Source organism: Amblyraja radiata, chromosome 38 (assembly GCF_010909765.2).
Source record: "Amblyraja radiata isolate CabotCenter1 chromosome 38, sAmbRad1.1.pri, whole genome shotgun sequence".
Lineage (NCBI taxonomy): Eukaryota > Metazoa > Chordata > Chondrichthyes > Rajiformes > Rajidae > Amblyraja > Amblyraja radiata.
In genome coordinates this window covers 14,267,681-14,290,296 of record NC_045993.1, presented here as the reverse complement: position 1 = coordinate 14,290,296, position 22,616 = coordinate 14,267,681, and the positions used below count along the sequence as shown (strand labels likewise).

Genomic DNA, 22,616 nt, shown 5'->3' with positions numbered 1-22,616 from the left:
CAGGATGACCGCGGTGGGCGGATTCGAAATAGTGAGCGTGCAGTGCAGCGGGCACGACCACCTTGTGTCTCTTCACCACCACGCCGTCGTGCAGGACGAGCTCATCGCGGACCAGGAAGTACGGTTCAGCACCGGCAGGTAGAGATGAACGACGGTCTGGCCAGCCCTGCCTGATGACGTCGGCAAGCTGCTGCAGGGCAGGATCCAGGGCAGTGTGCTTGACCTGGGATTGCATCTGCTGAGAAGGCACAATGTTAAGGTTAAGCACCATCAGGTCGGACGACTCGTATGGGTGTTGGGCAGTGGATAGCAGGGGTGCACGGGACAGCGTATCGGCCACAAACATGTCCTTGCCTTTGCGGTACACAATTTGAAAGGTGAAGCGTTGGAGCTGCAGCATTATACGCTGCAGGCGGGATGAGGCGGCGTGTATCGGCTTGTTCAGGATGGTGACCAGCGGCTGGTGGTCAGTCTCGATAACGAAGTTGTTGCCTAGGATATAATCCTTGAACTTCGAGCAGGCAAACACCACGGCAAGGAGCTCCTTCTCGATCTGAGCATAACGCTGCTCAGCAGAGGTCATGGTGCGGGAAGCGTAGGAGACGGGTAGCTGCAGCTTGTCGTAGAGCTGCAGGCAGGCGGCACCGAGGCCGAACTTCGAGGCATCGCAAGTGAGGACGATGGGGCGCTTCAGGTCGAAAAATTTGAGAGTGGGTGCTCGGACCAACTGGGACTTCAGGGCTTCGAAAGCCGACTGATGGTGCGGGAACCAAACCCAGGCGGCGTCCTTCTTGGTCAGTTCCCTCAAAGGCGCGCTCATTTCGCTGAGGTCGGGGATGAACTTCCCCAGGTAATTAACCATGCCCAGGAAACGCTGCAGGCTGGGCACGTTGGTGGGCGATGACATACTGGAGACGGCAGCCGTTTTCTGCGGGTCGGGCTTCAGACCCGAGGCAGTGAAAACGTGCCCCACGTACGTGACCTCCGGGACGCGGAAACGGCACTTCTTGGGGTTGAGCTTGAGGTTTATATCACGAGCCCGGTCGAGGACCTGGCGGAGGTGGAGGTCATGCTCGGCTACATCCTTCCCGTAGACCAGGATGTCGTCCACGATTATGGCACACGGCAGTCCGGCAAACAGCTGCTCCATGGTCCGCTGGAACACCTCGCTGGCGGAGTTGATCCCGAATGGCATGCGGAGGAAACGGAAACGTCCAAAAGGCGTGCTGAAGGTGGTCAGGTAGGAGGATCGCTCGTCCAGCGGTATCTGCCAGAACGAGCTCTTGGCGTCGAGGACAGAAAAGACAGTGGCTGGACCGACCTGTGCAGCGACGTCCTCTACAGTTCGCATTGGGTAGTGCGGGCGTTTGATCGCCAGGTTCAGGTCCTTGGGGTTGAATCAAATGCGAATTTCACTTTGGTCCTTTTTCGCGGCAACGACCATGGTGGAGACCCACCGGGTGGGATCGCTCACCTCTTTGAGGATGCCCCAGGTGACCATGTCACGCAGCGTTGATTCCACCTTGTCCTTCATGGCGAAGGAGATGCGGTGTGGCGGGCGGATCACAGGTTCGACATCGGGGTCGACGACAATCTTGTAGCAGCTGGGCAGCTTGCCCAGCTTGTCGTCGAAACGGTCGGGGTATTCCCGCGTCCATGAGGGTCCGCACCTGGCGGATGTCACGGTGGAAGGAGACCAGGCCGAGGTCTTGACACGCCTGGGCACCCAGCAAGGTAACGTTATCAGAGTCTAGCAGATAGAAAGTGAGGGGCCGAGAGGCCTGCAGGATCTTGCAGTGCAGGGTTGCCTTTCCCACGGGAACGAGAACCCCTCCCCCGTAGGCATGTAGGTGGGAGTTGTCAACAGTAACTTTCTCATCGGTTCTTATCTTTTTGAAAAGGCTTGTTGACATTACATTTGTAACTGCCCCCGTGTCTAGTTTCGCGGAGAAGGTCGAACCATTAACAGTAACTCTGACCGAAGGGTCTGCTATCAGGGCATGTGCATCTAAGAGCGAAAAGATGCTTGCCTCCCCCTGGGAGGAACTGGTATCAGACAAAGGGAGTTCGTCAGGCTGGTGCTGGGAACCAAACTCGCTATCAGCCTGTGCAATATTGTTTAACATTCTCCGTGGAGCGGGTACTGGCTTGCCCTTGGAGCGGCAAGCTGCAGAGAAATGGTTTAATTTCCTGCAAAAATTACATGTCTTTCCCAAAGCTGGGCACACATTAAACTGGTGGGAGGAAAAGTTGCAGTTGGGGCAACGCCGTGGGCTGCCGACGCCGGGTGCAGGGGAGACCTGTTGCCGTGGCGGGCCAGTGTACCGCCGGCGGGCAGCAGCACTGGCAAAGTTAATGTCATGACCGGCAGGCGACGATGCCGAGGCGACAGCCTCAGCCATGCGGGCGGCGTGTAGAGCCTCGTCTAAGGACAGGTCGGGCTTCCGCAGAAGTTCAGCCCTAAGCTTATAATCTAAAAGGCCATACACAAGAATATCCCTGGTCACATGGTCTGGTGTGAGAGCGTCCAGGCGACAACGTCTGGCCATGTGTCGCAACGCGGCGATGTAGTTGTAAACGGACTCGTCAATGATCTGACGCCGATTGAACAGTTTGAACTGCTCTAGAATACAGTTAGTGGGGATGTCGCACATCACGGTGAACTTAGCCATAAGACATACCGGGTCTCGCGCATCTTCACCTGCAGCATAGACAAACGACTCGGATCGTTCCAGGGCAGCGGGGCCGGCTATGTTGAGGAGGAGAGACGCCCGCATCTCGGCGGTGGCTGCGGGATGGGCAATCGTCACGTAGTGCTGAAAGTCGCGTCTAAAGACATCCCAACGGTGGGCAATGTCCGAGTCGAAGACAAGAGGATCTGGTTTGCGGCACGAGGTAGCCATGGCACGGGAGATAGAAAAGGGATAGGGAACTGGGTCAAATAAAAAACAGGAAAACAGGAGGCGCAGAGTCACGATTGTGACACCATGTAAAGAGCTTCAATAACGCACTGTTGTCTTTACTACTTTTATTAGTAACTCACAAACAATACTGCACTAGCTGTACGTGGTCCGTCACACGAGCTAGAGAGAGATCAAGGGGTGGGGAGGTTACATTTATACTTGTGATATAGGGAGTGGTTAGTAGTGATGAGGTCACTATGTTAAAGGCACATCTACATCTAGCAAGACCTACTTCACGAACAGGTCTCGTGAGAAGGGAACCCCCTCGCTGAGGTCCTTAACGCATGATTCTCAGGGTATTGCGGATACCCTGTACTCACGCTCCAGTTGCTGCTGCCATTGTGGCTGAATGAGGTGTTAGGTTGGTTACCCAACCAGCATGGATCGACCTCTAAGCCACGCAACCAACCGACTCCTCGTCACCGATTTCGCTCCGAAATCCATGGTCCTTGTCCCCAAGGGACCGCCAGAACTGTTCTAATAAGAACAGCAAGTCTCTTTTACTCAAATATTCGTCCTGGGAGAACCGCCTTGGTGATCACGGTCTCTCCCCTGCCAGGTACCATTCTACCTAATCTAGCCGTGAGGTTTCTCAGCCCGGCTGTTCTCTCTCCACTTCCCTGAACACAGAATTACATGGTATATACTGTTCTTTTGTCACCTTTGCACATTCCACAAACATTAGTCATGGTCAGAGGTACAGAGAATACACGTTACTACAGCATGCGTCTGAGTTGTCTTGTCACATCAGTTGCATCAAAGGCATATACCAAAGGCATCAGACATTTGGTACAAGATACTTGTGTACCAAAGTCATCAGTCACTGCATACCTCAAAGACATCGGACATTGTCTCAATACCCCTTACTGGCATTAATCTGGGCTTCATCTCGCCAAATGCTGGACACATTTCAAAGTAATCGGTCATTATATCAATATACAGCAACCAGGGGGTTCTGGGGGGCTAGCTCAATACAGAGTCATTTGAGCGCGTCATAGTCTTAATACACAGCAGTCTGGGCAAGTCTGGGCTTGTCTTTCTGTAAATCTACTGGAGAAAAGCCTGCTTTGAGACTAAATGTAAGTGTAAACTTAGCCCAGGAATCCATTTAATATATATATATTTATATTAAACCTCATTCAGCCTTATCATATGCTCCCTCCTCTTTGTCCTTTAGGACAACTGGCTGATCTCTTTCTTCCACGATAGTGAGTGTGTGAAACTCCTCTTTAACCATCTCTGGGTCGGTTGGTTGCGCCAGCATTAGCACTGGTCCTGTGGTGACAAGGGCAGTAGTTGCCTGAGCAGCAACACCATAAAAGGAGGTGATTATGACATAGAAACATAAAAAATAGGGGCAGGAGGAGGCCATTCGGCCCTTCGAGCCAGCACCGCCATTCTTTTGTATTGTATTGTATTCAATTTATTGTCATTATCTCATATTAGAGACAACGAAATGAATTTTCCTTACAGTCAAGTAACATAAAAATAAATAATAAATAAATAAAACATATTAAAATTGGAAAAGAAAAAAAAAGCACAGACACAGAAGTCCACGACACAACATAACCACAACACAACACAACACAGTGGCACCAAAGTTGAGGAAGGTACCATAGTCCAGCCAGCCATTCATTGTGATCATGGCTGATCGTCCCAATCAATAACCCGTGCCTGCCTTCTCCCCATATCCCTTGATTCCACTAGCCCCTAGAGCTCTATCTAACTCTCTCTTAAATCCATCCAGTGATTTGGCCTCCACTGCCCTCTGTGGCAAGGAATTCCACAAATTCACAACTCTCTGGGTGAAAAAGTTTTTTCTCACCTTAGTCTTAAATGGCCTCCCCTTTATTCTAAGACTGTGGCCCCTTGTTCTGGACTCGCCCAACATTGGGAACATTTTTCCTGCATCTAGCTTATCCAGTCCTTTTATAATTTTATATGTTTCTATAAGATGAGATGCCCCCTCATCCTTCTAAACTCCAGTGAATACAAGTCTAGTCTTTTCAATCTTTCCTCATATGACAGTCCCGCTATCCAAGGGATCAATCTCGTGAACCTACGCTGCACTGCCTCAATCACAAGGATGTCCTTCCTCAAATTAGGAGACCAAAACAGTATGCAATACTCCAGATGTGGTCTTACCAGAGCCCTATACAGCTGCAGAAGAACCTCTCTACTCCTACACTGAAATTCTCTTGTTATGAAGGCCAACATTCCATTAACTTTCTTCACTGCCTGCTGTACCTGCACGCCAACTTTCAGTGACCGGTGTACAAGGACACCCAGGTCTCTCTGTACCTCCCCCTTACCGAACCTAACCCCATTGCGATAATAATCTGCCCCCTTGTTTTTGCCTCCGAAGTGAATAACCTCACATTTATCTAAATTATACTGCATCTGCCCACTCCCTCAACCTGTCCAGGTCACCCTGCAACCTCCTAACATCCTCTTCACTGCCACACAGTTTTGTGTCATCCGCAAACTTGCTAGTGTTGCTCCTAATTCCCTCTTACATTCTCTCAATCATTAATATATATGGTAAACAGTTGCGGCCCCAACACCGAGCTTTACGGTACTCCACTCGCCACTGCGTGACTTTCTGAAAAGGACCCGTTCACTCCTACTCTTTGCTTCCTGTCTGTCAACCAATTTTCTATCCACGTCAACACCCCAATACCATGTGCTCTGATTTTAGTCACCAGGCTCCTTATCAAAGGCTTTCTGAAATTCTAGATACACTACATCCACTGGCTCCCCTTCATCCATTTTACTTGTCACATCCTCAAAAAATTCCAGAAGATTAATCAAGCATGATTTTCCTTTCATAAATCCTGGACTATGGACTAATCATGTTATTGCTATCCAAATGCCCCATTATTACCTCTTTAATAATAGACTCCAGCATCTTTCCCACCACCGAAGTCAGGCTAACTGGTCTGTAATACCCCGTTTTCTCTCTCGCTCCATTCTTGAAAAGTAGGATAACATTAGCTATCCTCCAATCCACAGGAACTGATCCTGAATCTATTGAACAATGAAAAATGATCACCAATGCGTCCACTATTTCTACAGCAACCTCCCTGAGGACCCTGGGATGCAGTCCATCTGGTCCTGGGGATTTATCATCCTTCAGTCCCATTAGCCTACCCAATACTATTTCTCGCCTAATGAAAATTTATTTCAGTTCCTCGACCCCCTTAGATCCTCTGCCCTCCAGTACTTCTGGGAGATTGTTTGTGTCTTCCTTAGTGAAGACAGATCCGAAGTACCCGTTGAACTCTTCTGCAATTTCCTTGTTCCCAATAATAATTTCACCCGTGTCTGCCTTCAAAGGGACCCACATTTGACTTTGCTACTCTTTTTCCCTTAACATATCTAAAGAAGCTTTTACTGTCCTTTTTTACATTCCTGGCCAGCTTCCCCTCGTAATTAATCTTTTCAGCCCGTATTGCCCGTTTTGTTTCCTTCTGTTGTCCTATGAAAGTTTCCCAATCCTCTGGCTTCCGGTTACTCTTTGCTGTGTTATACATCTTTTCTTTTAGTTTTATTCTATCTCTAACTTCTCTTGTCAGCCACGGTTGCCCCCTACACTCCTTAGAAACTTTCTTCCTTTTTGGAATGATATGATCCTGCGTCTTCCGCATTATGCCCAGAAATTCCTGCCATTGCTGTTCCACTGTCATTCCTGCTAGAATCTCTTTCCAGTCTACTTTGGCCAGCTCCTTTCTCAAGCCTTCATAATCCTCTTTATTCAGCTGCATCACTGACACTTCCGATTTCACCTTCTTCTCAAATTGCAGATTAAAACTAATCATATTATGATCACTACCTCCAAGCGGTTCCTTTACCTCGAGTTCTCTTATCAAATTTGGTTCATTGGACAACACTAAATCCTGAATTGCCTTTTCTCTGGTCGGCTCCATTACAAGCTGCTCTAAGAATCCATCTCGGAGGCACTCTACAAACTCTCTTTCTTGGGGTCCTGAACGAACCTGATTTTCCCAGTCTACCTGCATATTGAAATCCCCCATCACCACAGTGGCATTACCTTTGTTACATGCCAGTTTTAACTCCTGCTGCAACTTACACTTACACCCTACATCCGGGCTAATATTTGGGGGTCTGTAGATAACACCAATTAGTGTCTTCTTGCCTTTGCAATTCCTCAACTCAATCCACAGTGACTCTACCTCGTCAGTCCCTATGTCTTCCCTCGCAAGGGACTGAATTCCATCCCTCACCAGAAGAACTAACCCCCCTCCTCTGCCCAACTGCCTGTCCTTTCTATAGGATGCATAACCCTGAATATTAAGTTCCCAGACCCGTCGCGGTAATCCCCACAATGTCATATCTACCAACCTCTAACTGAGCCTCAAATACAGTATTCAAATACTTTTAATTCCTTGCGCAGCTCACCATTCACATCGAGGGAAACACTGTTTTAGCAAAGCTACGTATTTGAAGATACCTGAAGAAATGAGATCTGGGTATATTGTGGTCTTCAGCATTTCAAAGGAAGTGAGCGTTCCGTCAGTAAACACGTCCACAAATATGCCAACATGAAAACGCAGTATCCAACATGGAGGATGTAACAAAAAGGATTATTTGCCACTGGGAAAAGCCTGCTGGTACCTTTTAGTCCAAAATGTTTCCTGAACTGTAGACATATTTTAAGCGCGGTTTTAACCACCGGGTTTGTCATTTGTATTTTACAATTATAAGGTAGTGAGCGGTAGATTACGGTAGAGGATCAGATAGGAGTTCCATCTGTGCCCAGTCTGTGCCCTGTTTACTTTCATATGAATATGTCCAATGTAAAGGTTTTCAATATTTGCAGCCCAGTAGTAATAGTTAGGCCTTCTTAGGAACTTCCAAGTATATTTTCTTAATCCTGGGATTTGAATTGTTCCAAATAAATGATGAGATTTGTCTATCTAATTGCTGAAAGGTTGTCCTAGGTATGAATATGGGGATCATTTGAAAAAGATAAAGAAATCTAGGTAAAACTGTCATTTTAACGATATTGATGCGGCTTACTAATGAGAGTGGTAGTGTTGACCATTTTTTGAAGTCCTGTGTTGTTCGTTCTAATAATTATTTAAAGTTATGGCTGTGTAAACCTCCCATGGTATGGGTGACTTTAATTCCCAGGTAAATAAATACATTTTTCTCAAGTTTAAATGGAAAGCTGGAGTAGTCGCCGTCAGTGTGATTGATTGGGAAAAGCAAGCTCTTTCAGTAATTTATCTTATAACCTGACAGGCGGCCAGAATTCTCTAATATATGCAGTAGCTTTGGTATGGAGTCAGTTGGGTTGGATATATATACAAGCAGGTCATCCGCATACAGCGATACTTTGTGAAATTTACCACTTTGCAAGATACCTCTGATACCATCTTCTGCCCTAAGAGCTATAGCAAGTGGTTTAATTGCCAAATCAAATAAGTAGGGAGAAAAGGGCCTGTCCCACGCATGCGATTGCCTGCGTTTGGCTCGACCGGCCGGAAACGGAGGTCGCGCAAAGATTTCGCGCGTGACTTCATTTGCGCATATAAAGGGGGGTTGCTGGCTGCTATTCCATGATCATCATGGAAGAGATACAGATTGCATTGCTGCAACAGCAACAGAGACTTCAGTGAGCAGCAGCCCTCAACTCATGCTTATAAATCATCTAGGCAGGAGTACAACAAGGAAGGCTTTCAAGAAACCCAGGAAGAGGTCTGTGTGGACGAGGTTTTTGTTCCGGATGAGACCCACTTTGGGCCAGTATGAGATGGAAAGATGAGGCTGCCTTTAGAAATTTCACCAGGATCCCCCCTGACCTGTTTCAGGAGCTAAAGACATGAGTTGGTCCTCTTCTGCAGAAAACGGACACCTTCATGAGGAAGGAACTGGAACCAGGCCTGCGTCCAGCCATCACCCTCCACTACCTTGCATCAGGGGATTCCTTCAAGAGCCTCTCCTACAACTTCCGTGTGGCTCACAACACAATCAGCAAGGTCGTCCGAGAGACCTGTGACGCCATCAACAATGCATATGAAGAAATGATTGACTGCCCTACTACACCTGACGAGTGGAGGAGGGTGGCGCACGGATTTCAAACCAGATGGAACATCCTGCACACATGTGGGGCAGTTGACGGGAGGCATGTGGCCATCCGGTGGCCACCCAGGGGACGTTCTGTGTACTTTAACTACAAGAAGTTCCATTCCATCGTGCTGTTAGCTGTGGTCGATGCAAACTATAACTTCCTGTTTGTGGATGTGGGCACACCTGGCAGTGCCGCAGATGGAGGGATCTGGAGATAGACCACGATTTCTAGAGCCACTTCCTTAAGTACCCTGGGATGCAGACCATCAGGCCCTGGGCATTTATCAGCCTTCAGTCCCATCAGTCTATCCAACACCATTTCCTGCCTGATGTGGGGTATCTTCAGTTCCTCTGTCACCCCAGATCCTCAGGCCACTACTATATCAGGAAGATTGTTTGTGTCCTCCTCAGTGAAGACATATCCGAAGTACCTGTTCAACTCATCTGCCATTTCCTTGTTCCCCATAATAAATTCACCTTTTTCGGTCTTCAAGGGTCCAACTTTGGTCTTAACTAATTTTTTCCTCTTCACATACCTAAAAACTCTTTTACTATCCTGCTTTATATTCTTGGCTAGCTTACCTTCGTACCTCATATTGTCTTTTTGGTTATCTTCTGTTGTTCTTTAAACATTACCCAATCCTCTTGCTTCCCGCTCATCTTTGCTACGTTGTACTTTTACGCTTTAATTTTTATACTGTCCCTTACTTCCCTTGTCAGCCATGGTTGTCCGTTTCTCCCCTTGGAATCTTTCTACCTCCTAGGAATGAACTGATTCTGCACCTTCTTTATTATTCATAGAAACACCTGCCATTTTTGTTCCACTGTCATCCCTGCTAGTGTATCTTTTCAGTCAACTTTGGCCCCCTTTATTCAACTGCAACACTGACACCTCCGATCTACTCTTCTCCCTCTCCAATTGTAGATTAAACCTGACCATGTTATAGTCACTGCCTCCTAATGGCTCATTAACCTCGAGGTCCTTTATCAAATTCGGTTCATTACATAACACTAACTCCAGAATTGCCTTCTCCCTTGTAGGCTCCAATACAAGCTGTTCAAAGAATCCATCACAAAGACACTCTCCAAAGTCCCTTTCTTGGGGTCCAGTACCAACCAGATTTTCCCAGTCTACCTGCATGTTGAAATCTCCCATAACAACCACAGCATTACATTTACTACATGCCAATTTTAACTCCTGATTCAACTTGCCGCCTATGTTTGGGGGCCTGTAGATTAGTCCCATTAGGGTATTTTTACCCTTACAATTCCTTAGTTCTATCCATGCTGACTCCACATCTCCTGTTTCAATGTCACCCCTTGCAAGGGACTGAATTTCATTCCTCACCAACAGTGCAACCCCACCCCCTCTGCCCACCTGTCTGTCTTTTCGATAGGAGGTATAGCCTTGAATATTCAGGTCCCAGCCCTGACCCTCTTGCAGCCATGTCTCAGTAATTCACACAACATCATACTTGCCAGTTTCTAACTGAGCTTCAAGCTCGTCCACTTTATTCCTTATACTTCGCGCATTCATATACAATACTTTGTATTCACTCTCCCCCTCGCAATTGGCCCTGACCTTACTCTGTTGTCCATTCTCAAGCTTTCCTTCCCATTAATTTGAGAATCTTTTGTAATTTTTCCTGTAGCCACTTCCCCTTCAACTCCATCTTTATACTCCCAATTTGTCAATCCCTCCCCCCCCACTATTTAGTTTAAACCCACACGTGTAGCCCTAGCAAACCTGCCTGCCAGAATGTCGATCCCCCTCCAGTTAAGGTGTAACCCGTTCCCTTTTGTACAGGTCACCCCTACCCCAGAAGAGATCCCAGTTGTCTATAAATCTAATTCCTTGCTCCCTGCACCAGCCCCTCAGCCACACATTCAGATCCCCTTTCTCCCTGTTCCTGTCCTCACTAGCACGTGGCACTGAAAGCAATCCAGAGATAACCACCCTAGAAGTCCGTCTTCTTCCCAAGTCATGTTGGAGAACCTCCTTCCTCTTATTCCTGACGTTGTTTGTGCCTACGTGCACAACTACTGCCGGTTATTCACTTTCTCTCTCTCTCTCTCTCTCTCTCTCTCGAATGTTCAGAATTTGGCTTGTGACATCCTGAGCCCTGGCACCAGGGAGGCAACAGACTATCATCGCATCTTGTCTGCCGCTACAGAATCTCCTGCCCGCTCCTTGGACAATGGAGTCACCCACCACTAGGGATCTGCCCGACGTCGGTCTCGCCGGTCGAGTCCCATCTCCAGAATTGGAGCCACCGACGTGTTTGCCGCTCGGACTGGAAACATCGTCTCCCTGGACAGTTCCAAAGAGGGTGTACCTGTTTTCATTAGGCACAGCCACCTGAGTCTTCTGCACTCCACGATTTCCACCCTCCCTCTCCATCACACACCTTGGTTCTTCCCGTAACCTCGGTGTGACTACCTCACTGTAGGTCCTGTCCAGGAAACTCTCGTTTTCCCGGATGGCCCTGAGATCATCCAGCTGCTTCTCCAGTGCCCCAACACAGTCCTTTAGGAGCTGAAGCTGGACGCACATGCCACAGTTGTAGCAGCCAGTTGCGGAGAGTAAACAGACATGTACCTGAAAGCCAATAAAACCTGTAAAATTGTTGCGCTGTTTTAATAGCCTGCCCTCCGCATATTAATGTGGTTTTTCTTGAAGACACGATTCAAAGTTCAAAAGAAACAGCCTTTTTTAAGACAAGCATTACATGTGTTAATTGCCTGTCCTCACGCATATTTAATTTTATGGGCTTTTGGAGACAGGATTCCAACTTCAAACACACAACCTGTGAAAGTTGTCTGCAACTTATCATTTTACCGCTGCAGGGCACAGGCCTACTAGAGAAGTTTAATTTTACTGAAAATACAGGACTTTTACATCAATAACACTGTAAATGTTTAAATCATGGATAAAATAAAATGGTTTACCTGTTGATGCACTAATATATCATAATATACTCACATGTGCACCCAGGATACTCCGTAGCCTTTTTCTCAAACAGAGCACGCTTCTTGTCCCTATTGCGATAATCCTGGATATTCTCTGGATTTATCATAGAGGATTTCATTTGACTGATATCACTCTACAAGTTCTCCCTCTTGCTGCCTGTTGAAGTGAAATGGTCTCACTTTATTCCATCTTCCCTTACTGAATGGTGCATCCATGTCTGAGGTTGTTTCACACACAGCTACCTGGGAGGCAATCTGCAGATTTTCAAACTCACTGTTCCGCTGCTCCAGGGAGCCCAAAGGCAGTGTTTCCTTCTCCTGTGGCATCTCCTGTTGAATCTCCTGTTGCCTTTCCTCCTGCCTCTCCTCCTCCTCTTGTATGACCAAAGCCTTCATGGCAGGTTTTTTGTAAGGCTCTGCTCTTCCCTTGCGTTGCACTTTTCTGTGAGCCATCTCTAGCAAGCTTCTTCTCAAGAAATTCACCAGCAATAAGGTGAAACGCACTCGATTGACCCAGGTCACGTGCTGATGTTGAAATTACCTTTTCTTTACTCACCTTTTTTTTCCTCTGTCCAGCTGCCGAGTTCAGAGTGCCCGCGAGTTAACACGGTAGACTCAAGACTCACTAAGGTAAACTTAAGTGCCACTACGTTCTTACAACGAATTTAAATGTTTCAATTCTTAACCTCAAGAGTAAATTTGAGTCGTGGAAAACATGTTTGATTTTTTTCAAGAGTTGACAAGTTTCACGGGTACCTGCCGTTAGCGCCACGAGTCTCTAAGTTGCGTCCACGAGTTCCGACATTCCAGCTACGTTAATTGTACGTTATTACCATGAGTTTTACCTCGGGGTACCTCGTGGGTCAACTCACACCGTGAGACAGGGGTTTCACTTCTAACTCTCCTCCCACGGGCTAGAGCCAATCAGTGCTTTTTCCTGCTTCTTTTTGTTGCTGTTGCTTCAAAATCCATGGGAGCTCTGAGTTAAGTATGCCCTTGCTTTACTGCTCCTTTGCAACTGTTTTCCCCCTCTGACTCACTTCTAATTCTCCTCCCACTCGGGCTAGAGCCAATCAGTGCTTTTTCCTGCTTCTCTTGCTGTTGCTTCAAAATCCACGGGAAATCTGAATGGGATCATCACACCAGGTTCATGGAGTGCTGTAAGACAGGCTGCACCGATGGTGGCACGAGGCACATTGCAAGGAAACACCAGCAACAAAAGAGCCAAGGAGCAGAGGGACCATCTCTGTGTTTACTACAACTCCAGCGAGGCAGTGTACCCTGGCAGAACGACATGTGCTGAAGATCAGCAGCAAAAATCCCACACCACAAACAGAGGACCACCACTGCAGGAACTGATCTAATAAAAGGAGGATCTATGTATGTTAATGGAGGATTTTTGTATGTGAAATTAGTTATACCGTGATAATAATAATACCTCACACATAGGACTTTCTTTGAAATGTCATAATTTTAAAAGCGGTTAAATGCCTTTGCCTGCTTTATATGACGTTTCATGACACATTTTGCAATTCAATGCAGTTCAATGTCTGTGTGTTTTATTTATCTAATAAATCGAGGCTTTTATATGTGAGATGCATTCCATGATTAGATGTGGTTTCCATATGTGAGATCAATGCCATGATTAACTAACTGCATTTTCCACTGCACAAAAAGGTTACACTGAAGTTTAATAATCAAGTTGTAGGTGAAGTTATTTGCGATAAATACAAAGGCCCATGGCTTTATAAAAATTAATTTGTTTATAACCATATAATAACCATATAACAATTACAGCACGGAAACAGGCCATCTCGACCCTTCTAGTCCGAGCCGAACACGTATTCTCCCCTAGTCCCATATACCTGCGCTCAGACCATAACCCTCCATTCCTTTCCCGTCCATATAACTATCCAATTTATTTTTAAATGATAAAAACAAACCTGCCTCCACCACCTTCACTGGAAGCTCATTCCACATAGCCACCACTCTCTGAGTAAAGGAGTTCCCCCTCATGTTACCTCTAAACTTCTGTCCCTTAATTCTCAAGTCATGTCCCCTTGTTTGAATCTTCCCTATTCTCAGTGGGAAAAGCTTATCAAACGTCAACTCTGTCTATCCCTCTCATCATTTTAAAGACCTCTATCAAGTCCCCCTTTAACCTTCTGCGCTTCAAAGAATAAAGCCCTAACTTGTTCAACCTTTCTCTGTAACTTAGTTGCTGAAACCCAGGCAACATTCTAGTAAATCTCCTCTGTACTCTCTCTATTTTGTTGACATCCTTCCTATAATTAGGCGACCAAAATTGTACACCATACTCCAGAATTGGCCTCACCAATGCCTTGTACAATTTTAACATTACATCCCAACTTCTATTCTCAATGCTCTGATGTATAAAGGCCAGCACACCAAAAGCTTTCTTTACCACCCTATCTACATGAGATTCCACTTTCAGGGAACTGTGCACAGTTATTCCCAGATCCCTCTGTTCACCTGCATTCTTCAATTCCCTACCATTTACCATGGACGTCCTATTTTGATTTGTCCTGCCAAGATAGAAACATAGAAACATAGAAATTAGGTGCAGGAGTAGGCCATTCGGCCCTTCGAGCCTGCACCGCCATTCAATATGATCATGGCTGATCATCCAACTCAGTATCCCGTACCTGCCTTCTCTCCATACCCTCTGATCCCCTTAGCCACAAGGGCCACATCTAACTCCCTCTTAAATATAGCCAATGAACTGGCCTCGACTACCCTCTGTGGCAGAGAGTTCCAGAGATTCACCACTCTCTGTGTGAAAAAAGTTCTTCTCATCTCGGTTTTAAAGGATTTCCCCCTTATCCTTAAGCTGTGACCCCTTGTCCTGGTCTTCCCCAACATCGGGAGCAATCTTCCTGCATCTAGCCTGTCCAACCCATTAAGAATTTTATAAGTTTCTATAAGATCCCCTCTCAATCTCCTAAATTCTAGAGAGTATAAACCAAGTCTATCCAGTCTTCATAAGACAATCCTGACATCCCAGGAATCAGTCTGGTGAACCTTCTCTGCACTCCCTCTATGGCAATAATGTCCTTCCTCAGATTTGGAGACCAAAACTGTACGCAATACTCCAGATGTGGTCTCACCAAGACCCTGTACAACTGCAGTAGAACCTTCCTGCTCCTATACTCAAATCCTTTTGCTATGAAAGCTAACATACCATTCGCTTTCTTCACTGCCTGCTGCACCTGCATGCCTACTTTCAATGACTGGTGTACCATGACACCCAGGTCTCGCTGCATCTCCCCTTTTCCTAGTCGGCCACCATTTAGATAATAGTCTGCTTTCCTGTTTTTGCCACCAAAATGGATAACCTCACATTTATCCACATTATACTGCATCTGCCAAACATTTGCCCACTCACCCAGCCTATCCAAGTCACCTTGCAGTCTCCTAGCATCCTCCTCACAGCTAACACTGCCCCCCAGCTTAGTGTCATCCGCAAACTTGGAGATATTGCCTTCAATTCCCTCATCCAGATCATTAATATATATTGTAAATAGTTGGGGTCCCGGCACTGAGCCTTGCGGTACCCCACTAGTCACTGCCTGCCATTGTGAAAAGGACCCGTTTACTCCTACTCTTTGCTTCCTGTTTCCTCTATCCTCATCAATACTGAACCCCCAATGCCGTGTGTTTTAAGTTTGTATACTAATCACTTATGTGGGACCTTGTCGAAAGCCTTCTGGAAGTCCAGATACACCACATCCACTGGTTCTCCCCTATCCACGCTACTAGTTACATCCTCGAAAAATTCTATAAGATTCGTCAGACTACTCCAGAATCTAAAGAGTTTTGAAAGATTATCACTAATGCATCCACTATTTCTGGAGCTACTTCCTTAAGTACTCTGGGATGCAGCCTATCTGGCCCTGGGGATTTATCGGCCTTTAATCCATTCAATTTACCCAACACCACTTCACGGCTAACCTGGATTTCACTCAATTCCTCCAACTCCTTTCACCCGCGGTCCCCTGCTATTTCCGGCAGATCATTTATGTCTTCCTTAGTGAAGACGGAACCAAAGTAGTTATTCAATTGGTCCGCCATATCCTTGTTCCCCATGATCAACTCACCTGTTTCTGACTGCAAGGGACCTACATTTGTTTTAACTAACCTCTTTCTTTTCACATATCTATAAAAACTTTTGCAGTCAGTTTTTATGTTCCCTGCCAGTTTTCTTTCATAATCTATTTTTCCTTTCCTAATTAAGCCCTTTGTCCTCCTCTGCTGGTCTCTGAATTTCTCCCAGTCCTCCGGTATGTTGCTTTTTCTGGCTAATTTGTACGCATCATCCTTCGCTTTGATACTATCCCTGATTTCCCTTGTTATCCACGGATGTACTACCTTCCCTGATTTATTCTTTTGCCAAACTGGGATGAACAATTTTTGTAGTTCATCCATGCAGTCTTTAAATGTCTTCCATTGCATATCCACCGTCAACCCTTTTAGAATTAATTGCCAGTCAATCTTGGCCAATTCACGTCTCATACCCTCAAAGTTACCTTTCTTTAAGTTCAGAACCATTGTTTCTGAATTAACAATGTCTCTCTCCATCCTAATGAAGAACTCAACCATATTATGGTCACTCTTGCCCAAGGGGGCACATACAACAAGACTGCTAACTAACCCTTCCTCATTACTCAATACCCAGTCTAAAATAGCCTGCTCTCTCGTTGGTTCCTCTACACGTTGATTTAGATAACTATCCCGCATACATTCCAAGAAATCCTCTTCCTCAGCACCCCTGCCAATTTGATTCACCCAATCTATATGTAGATTGAAGTCACCCATTATAACGGTTTTGTCTTTGTCGCACACATTTCTAATTTCCTGTTTGATACCATCTCCAACTTCACTACTACTGTTAGGTGGCCTGTACACAACATCCACCAGCGTTTTCTGCCCCTTAGCTCTACCCATACCGATTCCACATCCTCCAAACTAATGTCCTTCCTTTCCATTGCGTTAATCTCCTCTCTAATCAGCAACGCTACCCCACCTCCTTTTCCTTTCTCTCTATCCCTCCTGAATATTGAATATCCCTGGATGTTCAGCTCCCAGCCTTGGTCACCCTGGAGCCATGTCTCCGTGATCCCAACTATATCATAGTCATTAATAGCTATCTGCACATTCAACTCATCCACCTTATTACGAATGCTCCTTGCATTGAGACACAAAGCCTTCAGGCTTGTTTCTACAACACTCTTACCCCTTATACAATTATGTTGAAAAGTGGTCCTTTTTAATTTTTACCCTGGTTTTGTCTGCCTGCCACTTTTACTTTTCACCTTGCTACCTATTGCTTCTACCCTCATTTTACACCCCTCTGTCTCTACGCTCACACATTTAAGAAACCCTTTCCCTTTAACTCCATCATTCACTATCCCATTCGACACCCCACCCCCCTTATTCAGTTTAAAACCACCCGTGTAGCAGTGGCAAACCTGCCTGCCAGAATGCTGGTCCCACACCCTGTTAAGATGCAATCCGTCCCTTTTGTACAGTTCCCCCTTACCCCAAAACAGATCCCAGTGATCTAAGAATCTAAATCCCTGCCCCGTGCACCAGTTCCTCAGCCACACGTTCAGGTCCCGTATGTCCCTGTTCCTGCTTTCGCCAGCACGAGGAACTGGAAGCAAACCGGAGATAACAACCCTGGAGGTCCTGCTTTTCAGCATTTTTCCAAGCTCTCTAAAGTCACGCTGCAGAATATTCATCCCCTTCTTTCCGACATAGTTTGTGCCGACATGCACTACCACTTCCGGATGTTCACCTTCGCCCTTGAGGATTTTCTGCACTCTGTCCGTGACATCCTGGATCCTGGCACCAGGAAGGCAGCACACCATCCTCGCATCCCGTCTGTTGCCGCAGAAACCCCTGTCCGTACTTCTCACAATGGAGTCTCCCACTACAATGGCGTTGCCTGCCTTAGGCCTTTTTGGTTTTGGCTCAACAGCCCTATTCGCATCACAAGCCAGTCCGCCGCCCAGTGTAAACACCTCTTCTGTCCCGACAGCTTCTAAGTGGGTGAACCTGTTCACAAGAGGTACAACACCCGGGGACGTTGGCATTCCATGCTTCCCCCCCTTCTCATTGTCTCCCACCTTCTCTCTTCCAGTACTTAGGTGTAACAATCGTACTGTAGGACTTGTCCAGGAACGACTCCGTTTCTCGGACGAACCGGAGGTCATCCACTTGCTTCTCCAGTTCCCCAACATGGCCCTTCAAGATGTAGCACCTCACACTTATCAGCATTAAACTCCATCTGCCATCTTTCATCCCACTCTTCCAACTGGCTTAAATCTCTCTGTAGACTTTGAAAATCTACTTCATTATCCACAACCCCACCTATCTTAGTATCATCTGCATACTTACTAATCCAATTTACCACACCATCATCCAGATCATTGATGTACATGACAAACAACAGTGGACCCAACACAGATCCCTGTGGCACCCCACTAGTCACTGGCCTCCAACCTGACAAACAACCATCCACCATTACTCTCTGGCATCTCCCATTCAGCCACTGTTGAATCCATCTTGCTACTCCACCATTAATACCCAACCATTGAACCTTCTTAACCAACCTTCCATGAGGAACCTTGTCAAAGGCCTTATTGAAGTCCATATATACAACATCCACTGCTTTACCCTCATCAATTTCCCGAGTAACCTCTTCAAAAAATTCAAGTAGATTAGTCAAACATGACGTTCCAGGCACAAATCCATGTTGACTGTTCCTAATCAGACCCTGTTTATCCAGACGCTTATATATATTATCTCTAAGTATCCTTTCCATTAATTTGCCCACCACTGACGTCAAACTAACAGGTCTATAATTGCTAGGTTTACTCTTAGAACCTTTTAAACAATGGAACAACATGCTCAGTACGCCAATCCTCCGGCACTATTCCCATTTCTAATGACATTTGAAATATTTCTGTCATAGCCCCTGCTATTTCTACACTAACTTCCATCAATGTCCTAGGGAATATCCTGTCCGGACCTGGAGACTTATCCCCTATTATATTTCTCAAAAGTGTCAGTACTTCCTCTTCTTTGAATCTCATAGTTTCCATAGCAACCCTACTTGTTTCCCTTACCTCACATAATTCAATATCCTTCTCCTTGGTGAATACCGAAGAAAATAAATTGTTCAATATCTCCCCCATCTCTTTTGGCTCTGCAGATAGCTGTCCACTCTGACTCTCTAATGGACCAATTTTATCGTCGTTATCCTTTTGCTATTAATATAGCTGTAGAAACCCTTTGGATTTACTTTCACCTTACTTGCCAAAGCAACCTCGTATCTTCTTTTACCTTTTCTAATTTCTTTCTTAAGATTCTTTTTACATTCTTTATACTCCTCAAGCACCTCATTTACTCCATGCTGCCTATAATTATTGTAGATCTCTCTCTTTTTCCGAACCAAGTGTCCAATTTCCCTTGAAAACTATGGCTCTTTCCAATTTTTACTATTTCCTTTCAACTAAACAGGGACATAAAGTTTCTGTACTCTTAAATTTTCACCTTTAAATGTACTCCATTTCTCTTCCACATATTTCCCATAAAACAAACTGTCCCAATTTACTCCTTTTAAATCCTTTCGCATCTCCTCAAAGTTAGTCTTTCTCCAATCAAAAATCTCAACCCTAGGTCCAGTTCTGACCCTCTCCATAATTATATTGAAACTAATGGTATTGTGATCACTGGTCCCGAACTGTTCCCCAACGCATACCTCTGCCACCTGACCCATCTCATTTCCTAACAGGAGGTCCAGCACCGCCCCTTCTCTAGTAGATACTTCTATGTATTGCTGCAAAAAACTATCCTGCACACATTTTACAAACTCCAACCCATCCAGCCCATTTACAGAATGTGTTTCCCAGTCTATCTGTGGAAAATTGAAATCTCCCACAATCACTACCTTGTGCTTACTACTAATATCTGCAATCTCCTTAAATTGCTCTTCCAATTCTCGCTCCCCATTTGGTGGTCTATAATACACCCCTATAAGTGTTGCTACCCCTTTCCCATTTCTCAGTTCCACCCAAATAGCCTCCCTAGACGAGCCCTCTAATCTATCCTGCCAAAGCACTGCTGTAATATCTTCCCTGATAAGCAATGCAACACCTCCACCTCTTGCCCCTCCAATTCTATCACACCTGAAGCAACAAAATCCTGGAATATTTAGTTTCCAATCACAGCCATCCTGCAACCATGTTTCACTGATCGCCACAACATCATACTTCCAGGTGTCAATCCAGGCTCTAAGTTCATCCACCTTTCTTACAATGCTCCTAGCATTAAAATATACACATTTAAGAAACCCACCCTCTCTTATTCTCTGTTTATTGTCTTTTTCTTCTCTCTCCCCTACATTTTGGGTCAGAGTGCTACCATTCTCTGCTTCCTGCCTCACACACTGACTGCTAGCTTTCCCAATTTGAGTCCCTCCCCCCAACCATACTAGTTTAAAGTCTCCCCAGTAGCCTTTGCAAATCTCCCCGCCAGGATATTGGTCCCCCTCGAGTTCAAGTGCAACCCGTCCTTTCTGTACAGGTCGCACCTTCCCCAAAAGAGGTCCCAATGATCCAGAAACTTGAATCCATACCCACTGCACCAGTCCCTCAGCCACCGGGGTACTCATCAGTCCCTGCCTCTGCCCGTTGCCCTTACTAACTGTGACCCAGTTTTCTGTCTCCCGTGGTCTTGGAGTGACCACCTCCCTGTAACTCCTTTCTATGACCTCCTCGCTCTCCATGAGCAGACAGAGGTCATCGAGTTGCTGTTCCAGGTTCTTAACACGGTCCCTTAGGAGCCCCATCTCGACGCACCTGGCGCAGATGTGGACGTCTGGAGGGCACTCAGACTCCATGACCTCCCACATCTGACATCCAGAACAGTAAACTGCCCTGACCCTCATTCTCCCCCTTATCCGAATACAATAAAGTCTTACCCGGGATACAAGCCAATCAGCTGCTTCCTCTAGTCCGTTCGACCAATCAGAGGCTTCCACCAGCCCCCTTAATTTGAAGTGTGATCTGCGAATGGAACGTTTCAGATTTTGGCTTCTCCCTCACCAACGGCTCCTGGGCCTCTGTTGAAACAAGCCCCGCGCTGGGTTTTACACTCACCGCATGGAGGTCGCTCCTCCCTCACCAACGGCTCCTGGGCCTCTGTTGAAACAAGCCCCGCGCTGGGTTTTTGAACTCACCGCACAGAGGTCGCTCCTCCCTCACCAACGGCTCCTGGGCCTCTGGACCTTTGCTTGCACTTATTTAGTGCAAGCAAACAAATGACGTATTGAAAAACAAGAAACTAATTTTTAATGTGAACACAAGTCAACAGAATATTATTTAATTAGTGCAAGCAAACAAATGACGTATTGAAAAACAACAGGAAATAAAATTTTAATGTGCAGCACAAGTAAACAGAATAATGAATGTTGGTTAGAGAGCATCATTCTTTACGGCCAATATGCACTGGGCAATCCTCAATCAAATAGTCGGAGAGATTCAGGCTCAAGTTGGCACTTGTGTTGTGACTCTCCAATCGCGCCGGGAATTCTGTTGAACCGAGCCTATCCATGCCGGATGCCACATGATGTGGCGTTGAGCTGGCTGCCCTGATGTTGGGCGGGCCTGCCATCCATGGGTGTGTCATAGGCCAGGATCCCATCATTGCCTGTGGGCAAAACACATAAACGTATCAATATTTATGGGAGCCAAACAAATCATATAAAACAAATCCCAACCTTTCACAAGCTGTGTGTCACAGACTATCTTGAGTCAGACTAAAGACTCAGAAAGGTTTCACAGTGTACCTGGTGAGCATGCTGTGGTGCCATCATCCCCATACAATGGCGGAAAACCGGGAGGGGAGGGGGGGGGGGGGGAGAGGGGATCCAGAGAACCTGCCTCCACCGCCCTCTGAGGCAGAGAATTCCACAGACTCACCACTCTTTGTGAGAAAAAGTGTTTCCTCGTCTTTGTTCTAAATGGCTTACTACTTTTTCTTAAACTGTGGCCCCTGGTTCTGGACTCCCCCAACATCGGGAACATGTTTCCTGTCTCTAGCGTGTCCAAGCCCTTAACAATCTTATATGTTTCAATGAGATGCCCTCTCATCCTTCTAAACTCCAGAGTGTACAAGCCCAGCTGCTCCATTCTCTCAGCATATGACAGTCCCGCCATCCCGGGAATTAACCTTGTAAACCTACGCTGCACTCCCTCAATAGCAAGAATGTACTTCCTCAAATTATATTGTTGGTCCGCACAGCTGCCGTTGGCACAAAATATAATATTTTAATCCATGAAAAAAAATGATGGACCTAATACTTTACCTCTCTTGATTGGTACATTAATTCCCTTAACATTTCCAACTACAAAATGTAATTCCTTCACCCCCAATTTTCATATTAATGTCTTGCATCTTATGGTTAGGGTGGTCGATAAAAGAGCAAATGGTTCAGCACACTAAACCCGACATTACACCCGAACATCAGATAGATTAATTTTAGATCTCGTAGGTCTTCCTCCC

The 22,616-nt window shown here is 46.1% G+C and overlaps 1 long non-coding RNA gene across 1 annotated transcript; it reads right to left on the bottom strand.

The window, feature by feature from the left end:
• Window positions 1-481: 481 nt before the first annotated feature.
• LOC116967083 lies at window positions 482-21,713 on the bottom strand. The gene is made up of 3 exons (XR_004410132.1): window positions 21,678-21,713; window positions 15,614-15,616; window positions 482-492 (listed from the first exon to the last, which is right to left on the bottom strand). It is a non-coding gene; the product is annotated as an uncharacterized LOC116967083 (long non-coding RNA).
• Window positions 21,714-22,616: the final 903 nt, after the last annotated feature.